This window comes from Artibeus jamaicensis, unplaced genomic scaffold (genome assembly GCF_021234435.1).
Source record: "Artibeus jamaicensis isolate MK-2021 breed Jamaican fruit bat unplaced genomic scaffold, CSHL_Jam_final contig_1998, whole genome shotgun sequence".
Taxonomy (NCBI): Eukaryota; Metazoa; Chordata; class Mammalia; order Chiroptera; family Phyllostomidae; genus Artibeus; species Artibeus jamaicensis.
Window position 1 is genome coordinate 18,533,286 of NW_026521407.1, and position 8,146 is coordinate 18,541,431.

At 37.7% G+C, this 8,146-nt stretch overlaps 1 pseudogene; it reads right to left on the minus strand.

Moving 5' to 3' along the window:
- Nucleotides 1-7,210: 7,210 nt before the first annotated feature.
- On the minus strand, nucleotides 7,211-7,946 carry LOC119036254 (spindle and kinetochore-associated protein 1-like; annotated as a pseudogene).
- Between the last annotated feature and the right edge of the window lie 200 nt (nucleotides 7,947-8,146).

The window sequence follows — 8,146 nt, forward strand, 5'->3', positions numbered from 1 at the left end:
GATGAACTTGTTTTGTTTTCTGCCTTTTCTTCCCTAAGCCAATTATTCTGCAGGGAAATAACTGTTCTGTGGTTGGTTGGGAATAGAACAAACCCTGTGTTTGTGCACTTGGCCTTTCAACTCCAGGGATAAGGGGGACAATGGTAAACAAGGAAAATGCAGCTAGTCCTACAGACAGGAGGCGTAGAGATGGAGGGAAGAACAATAAATAAAAACAGTAAGTAAGCAAAGTAGTTAAATCGGCATGAGGAATCATTAGCTATTTTTTTTATTCCTGATGCCTAAACAAAATTGCCAATGATATATTTGACTAATTTAGATGAAACAGGCAGAATGTGCTGGAGCTGAACTTTCTGTTGCCTAATAAAGTAAAGCAATCTATAGTCTGGCTTGGTGAAACACTTAAGTCGGACAAATGAAGAACAATAAAGAAATTCCTTTTCCCCATTCTGTACATAGTGGATGCAGAAGTTCTTAAGGCAACTGAAGAGAATAAAAAATAGATTGCTAAAGACTAAAAAGCATATTAAAAGAAAGAGATTCAGGTCAATTTTTATGCGTGACAGCCAGGCAAACAACCTGAAATTTATTCAGCTGCTCTTGCATAGTTTATCTCTCCCTGCAAAGAGTTGCAAACTTTTCTTGACCCACCAAAGTAAAGGGCAAAACAGGAAGCCAAAGTCCATGAATTGTGAAATCTCAAATATTTGACATGGCTCCTCCTGGTCCACAGATGTTATAATCATAAAACTAAGAGATGTCGTGGAGACAAGGGGGGTAATTAAAAAAAAATAAAACCATGAAATTATGTATATACATTTCTCTCATTGGTTATTAGTTCTATTTTTCAAAAAAAATAGTCAACAGTGAAATATTACGTTTTTTACTTTTAAATATGGCAAAACCAAAGGTAATAAATATGTTCTAAACATCTTATCATTGGTGGGGGAGTAGAAGGCCATAAACACTGTTAAAATTGTGTTATCAGTAATAGGTCGAGGGTCTGAACAAAAATCCTAAGTTTCTTTTCAACCACCTGAACTATATGTCAGGCTTTTCATTACTTTTCTTGTTGATACTGGTATTTTAGACCCTATATTCTCTATTTTAAAAATCATTTTCCCACTCTGACTTTCTTACAATTACATTGAAATTCACAACCGCAATTTCAATAATTATTTAGACTAAATATTTTACTAGGTTCACTTTTCATCATTGATTTTTAATGTATTCTTTGTGTTCCTCTTTCTTGACTTATTTACTCTGATTTATCTGTAGTTGGAGGGCCGCTTTTCATGTTTACACCTGGAGATTAGCCCATAAATCTGACCTAATGTGTTAAAGATGCACCCAACTTTCATCTATGGAAATGGTGGGTAAAATAGATCTAAAATAGCTGTTCAGATATATAACCAAACTTAAAAGAAAAGAAGAAAAAGATGGAAGAGAATAAGAATCAACAAAAGAAATAAAGAGAAAGATATGTACATACCCAGGTGTTAAAAGTGAGAAGGGAAATTAAAGCCGGAACTGTGAGTAGTATGTCAGAAATCTGGTAGTTTAAAAAGGTGTTTTTAGATGCCTGTGACCTGAACTTGGTGCTTGATAGATTCTGAAGCTGGACTTCCTATCTCTGCTTGAATCCAGAAGCTTCACAGAACTGTTTGGCTGTAGAAATAGAGACAAGAAACACTTCACTTCCTACCCCAATGAAAAGTAAGGATGCATTAATGGGTTGGCCAAAATGTCTGTTTAGTTTTTTTCCTTAAAATAAAAGACATTTTTCATTTTCGCCTATAACTTTATTGATTTGGATATTTTGAGTATGTTAGCTATTTCCTGCTATTGGCTTCTAAACATTTTCCAATGCATAAGACAGCCCCACAGCAAAGAATTATTTGGCCAAAATGTCAATAGTACCAAGAAGCTTTGCAAACCACTTTTGATATGTTCGATCAGTCATAGCACCTTCTTCATACATTGCACAAATCTTTTTTTTCATGTATCAATTGTGTTTTTACCTTTCTTGAAATAATAAAGTATAACACACTGAAAATGTTGCATAGTTTCTTCCATCTTCAATATTAAAATGGCTACACAAAAATTCACCAATTTAGGTAAGTTTTTTTACGTGCATGCTAATAATGACAGCTGTCACAATACAGTCTAACAATGTTTTGGCCAACCCAATATTTGCCAGTCTCTGGATTAAAAAATACATACCCTCCACAGAAAACAAAAAAACCCCAAGCATATGTAGCACATGTCAGATACCAGGACACAGGAGCAGGACCTGAATTTATTCTCCCTGTGTAGCAACGTGTTTAAGGACAACATCGTTGCAGTTAATGTACATGCTCTAGAGGCAAACTTTGGTATGAATTCTGCCTCTGCCATAGATGTGTGACCTTGTACCATCTATTTCATTTTTCCCCTTGGTTTCTCATCCAGAAGATAATCGCCCTGGCCAGTGTGGCTCAGTTGGTTGGAGCGTCATCCCATAACTGAAAGGCTATGGGTTTGATCCTCTGTCCAGGAACATGTGGGAGGCAACCAATTGATGCTTCTCTCTCGCACTGCGAGTTTCTCTCACTCCCTTCTTTTTTCCCTTTCTCTCTCTCTAAAAGCAATGGAAAATGTACTAAAATGAGGATAAAAAAATAGAGATAATAACTGTATATATATGGCTATTTGGAGGATTAAATTAATTAATATAAGGAAAGTTCACAGAACATGCCTGGAAAACTATAAAAGCTCACAAAACTAGCTGTTGTTACTGCTAATTTTCCTCCTCCTCTTATTGCTACTATTATCCTGGAGCCCTACAGAGAAGACAGAAAAAAATCTATAGAGGTATGTTGAGAATACAAGGTACAAATATATATATTTCTCCTAGCAACTATAATCAAAAGTCCACTGTGAAAGAGAATCAGCAGACCAAAATAATGGGACTATTGCCAACCTCAAGAACTTAATAATAATAAATAGTATGACAAAGACTATAAAGATATGTAATTAAAGAAGTAATGTAAGTGAAAACAGGAGGTAATAAAAAGGAAGACTAATAGGAAAATGATCCATTAGAATTTATAAATGTTTATAAGGATTAATAAAAGTTAAGTTTAAAAACTTAATGAGAAAGCTTTATAGCAGATGAGACACAGGTAAAGAGAAAGTTAATAAACCAGAAATACTTCTGATGAAATCATAGAAAATTCAGTGTAAAGAGAGAATGAGATGGAAAATATTTGACAGGTTAGAATATAAAAGACAGAATGAGGGCATCTAGAACATATTTAATAGGCATTTTTACTGAGAAAAATAAAGAGAATAAATAAGAATGTTAAAAATAAACTGTATAAGAATTTTCCAGAAAGAAGACATGAAACCTCAGCTCCAAAAAACATACAAATATCCAGTAGTCTTTCCATTTTACAGCAGTCTTTCAAAACATGAAAGAGAGAAAGGAGAGAGGAAACTGGGAAATATTTAAAAACCAATAAAGTAATAAACATAGATTACCAACTAAGACTCAATGGTTAACCAAAAGACATCATAAAACAATGCAATAATGTCCTCAAAGAGCTGAGAGAAAAATGAACCACTGACCTCAAATTCTATACCCAGCTAAATGTACTTCATTCACATCACAAACAGAATGAGATAAAGATATCTTCTCTTCCATAGCCAGGCTGAAGGAATACTAAACAATGTATTTCACATTACAAACAAAATAATTATCTAAAAGAAAATTTAACTCTGACAGGAAGAGTCACAAGTCAGAAGGATTTGGTAAATGAGTTGCCCAAACTAAGTATTCATTGTTGTAAGCAATAATTTTGTGGGAAAGAAAGCAGAACCACCAACTAACACATTCTTTCAGTTTGTGCTGATAGAATCATAGGGGTTTCTATAATTTTTGTAGAACTTAAATTGCTGGTTAAGAAACGAGTCAGTATGACAGTGGAGACTGTTAGGGGTTTTCCAAAGTGTCCTATGTCATTGTTTTCCTCAGAGTTTGTTGCAGGACCCAATGTTATCTGAATAGCATTGTCTTTTTTTAAATGTATTTGTCACTAGAAATCCTTCATTCTCCTTAAAAGGCAGCCCTGGTGAGCTGGAATCTTAAAATAATGATCAGGGAGGCATTTGACAGAGTACGTTCTCGAATAAGGGAGAGGGAATGATGATGGGGTCAGGAGTGCCGCTGCGGATGACAGTCTAACGCAGGAATATCGTGCCTTTTCGCTGGTGAGAAGAAAGTTGGAGCATATAGGTAGGTGCAAGTTGGTTGGTTGCTGGGTTGTGGAAGCTTATGACAACATCCTCATCCATTGCTCTCCATTTCCACACTCACGTGAAAAGCAAGATCTGCTGAGAGCGAGGAGAAGGAGATGTTAGAGTTTGAGAAACAAGAAGATGGGATAAAGTTATTAGTTATTCAATTTGGTGAAAGAGTGACTCAATTAGGGGGCTGTAGTGCAGTTGGCAGGCAGAACCAAGGCTCCCCTGGAAGGCAGTGGTCATTTCAAAGTGAGACTAGTCATTTTGTCCATGTGGATCTTTTACCAGCATTCACCTGCCACATGTACAGCCCAAACTGGGGATTTGCCAGGCCATTATAAGGAAGGGGGAGAGGGTCATACATTCATGTTTATACATAGAGAGACTACTGGCTGAGGTAAGCCTCTCTCTGAAAAGCTGAGGACTCCTAAGTAAAGATAGCAGATGACTCTTGCCAACATCCTTTGGTCCACTAGCTCCTGAATTATGCTTTCAAGCCCATGGCAGTTGGATGACTCGTGTCCAGGAAGTCACCCATCTTTAGTTCTCTAGTGAACTTTGGGCTTGGCTACCAAAGATTATGTGAAGGCTTTATTGAGGTCAAACAAAATATGTGGTCATGGTTCAGTTTCTAAATAAAGAAACTTTCCAAGTAAACTAGAACTTAGCAGTCTGGCATATTAGAGCAAACCACAAGTTTTCTGGAATTTCAGCTGCAGCAGTAATTTTATCCACCTATTTCTTCTGTTTTGCATGCTTTTCTCTTACAAACTTCAAAATTTTGCTCATGTGCTTTTTGAAGAACATGAACAGACGCGGCCAGAGGGACTAGGATCAACTTCTCAGCACCAAGTGTTTGGCAGACCTCTCCACAGAGCTATGGCAGCTGCCAGCTCCTCAGTACCTACCCAAACCAACCATCCATCCGGGACAGCACTGCTCCGCCTCCAATCTCTGTTATCCCCAGTTGGGTCACATGACGTGGGTGCAGGTGCTGCTCCTATGAGCTTCCAAAAAGGAGATAAAGCTGTTCCCAGAAAAGGGGAAGTTGTTGTGAACTCAGTAAACACGTCCAAATGTAACCAACACAGAATTTTACATAGTATATTTAAAATCTTCTCTGTTTCTGGAATTGTTTCTTTCTCTAGAGAACTTTGCTGATTGTGCTATTTAGCTTCACTCTTTCTGTCATCTAATTCTCCTCATCTGGCTGAAAACATTTTTCATTAATGATCCATAGTTTAGAGATCTAGACTGCCCAGCGTGGTGGTTGGTTGTTGACAACTCTCTCAGCGACTGACTTAGGTCAATTTTTCCCCCCACTGCCCATAATGCACCATGTAATCATCACAGTGATGGTGTTCATGAGGCCACAGGGGGCTGGTGAGACTTTTTCTCCACTACAGAAATACACCTGCCAAGCTAATAGCATCGGCAGAGATGCAGCAGATGGCTTCTCCCTGAGGAAGAGAAATGGCTGAGTTCTTACAATCCAAGCACCAGTTTTCTACGACCACTCCGAGCCTGCTTACATGTTACCATCTTTTTCACCTGGGATAATTTTTGTGCAGTTTCATTACAGGCTGATGTTTTCTGACGGGGTCAGCTATTCCCTAATGACTTCTGGGACAGCAGAGTAACCAGATGGATAACCTCCAAATCTAAGAAGTTGGCCTGTAGACTGAAATGCCACTGATGGATTTTAGACAGTAATGATTTTTAAATGTTATTTTTATTGTTGACACTATTACAGATGTCCCCATTTTCCTCCCCTTTGCCCACCTCCACCCAGCCCCTGGCCCTTCTTCCCTCTGGCCATCACCACACTGGTGTCTGTGTCCATGGGTCATGTATACATGTCCTTTGGCAATCCCTTCACCTTCTTTCACCCAGTCCCCTTCTTCCTCCACCTCTCAGACAGCTGTGAGTCTGTTCCATGTAGCTATGCCTCTGTTTCTATTTCGTTTATTAGTTTACTTTGTTCTTAGATTCCACATATAAGCAAGATCATATGGTATTTGTCTTCCTCTGACTGCCTTAGCATAATACTCTCCAGGTCCATCCATGCTGTGGCAAAAAGGTAAGATTTCCTTCTTTTTTTATGACCAAGTAGTATTTCATTGTGTAAATGTACCATGGCTTTTTTATCCACTCATCTACTGATGGGAACTTGAGGACATACAGCCAACAGACATAGAAAAATGCTCAACACCACTAATCATTAGAGAGATTCAAATTAAAACCACAGTGAGATATCACTTCATGCCTGCCAGTATGGCTATCATCAATAAATCAACAAACAAGTGCTGGTGAGGATGTGGAGAAAAGGGAACCCTACTGCACTATTGGTAAGAATGCACATTGGTGCAGTCACCATTGGAAACAGTATGGAGTTTCCTTAAAAAATTAAAAATGAAACTGTCTTTTGAGCCAGTAATCCCACTTCTGCAAATATATCCAAAGAATTGTGAAACACTAATTCAAAAGCACATGAGCACTCCTACGTTCATTGCAGCACTATTTACAATAGCCAAGATCTGGACACCCATGATTTTTAATTCCAAAGGGTCTGGGCATCACTGATGTTATCTATCTTTCTAATCTTTGTCTTCCATTGGCACATATGTGCCCATCTTCCTGGTGTCTGCAGCATCGTCTACGAAACACAAAAACTAGACATGAACTTTTAAATAATTTACATCATGTGCCAAGCACAGAGCTGCAAATGGTAGGTGGTTAAATGTTTGCTGAAGTAAATTTTACAGTGTATATACTTTATCAAAAAAGTTGTATTTTTATAAGAAATAAGACAATGAAAAAGCTAATGAAGTTATATACCTATATGTATGGAAATTCAAGGTATACCCTCTAACCCCAATGTTACTGTTGGTGGTTCAAAAGTTCACAAGAGCCACAGGTTATAACCTCATAGGTAAGTTCTCCCCCTCAAGAACCTCTCTGATAGCCTCAGGCAGTGTCATTAAATATTCTGTATCACATGAGACCTCTTGTCGAATTTTAAAGCTGTGAGCTTTTTAATGTCAGCTTCTACTATAAAATAATGACTTTTGCTATCCTCTATTTATTTCTTCATCAATAAATTCGTGATAGAGATTACTGGCCACTGAACTTGAACACTTTTTGGTTGATATAGGATCTTACGTTTACTCACTAGTACCTTGTTGATCAATAACATCATTACTTTGACAATAGGTTCAGTGAGACTTCATACATGCAGGCACACCACAGATCCTGTTAGAAGTTATAAATGGCACTTCTTAAATATTTCTGTGTGGATTCAGGTTCCTCACATTGCACTGGTTATCCAGGGTCGAAAACTGATCTCTTAATACAGCTCTAAGACACTGTTCCTCAGGGCAAATGGGAAGACTGTTTTCTTTGAGACGTGCCGAATCTTTATACAATTTTTCAAGAGATTCACAGAAGTCCATGAGTAGACTGTTAGTTTGTTCTTCATACTGAATCCCCAGTCCAAATTTATTTAGAAGTTCATTGTCTAAAGTGATCTCATCTCCTATTGTATTTAAGGTAGTCTTCCAGGTAAATTCTTGGTCACAGTTTCTTAATGATAGAGTTTTTTAAATATTACCAGTCTTCTCATTAATATGAGAGCATAATTGCTCCAGATCTGAGGAAGCCATTCTTTATGCTTCTCAAGCCAGCCCAGAAGCAAAAGCCAACAGTATTTCTCTTTCTTTTCTTCTATTTTCTTAATCCCTCTCTTTGCCTTTTGCTCTGCAAGATGAGAAAATTCAAGATTCCTCAGGAACAAAGTCCCTCTTTACTTAAATCAATACCACAGCCAGGGGATGGCTTTAGCTGAGTATCCAAAGTCCTCCCT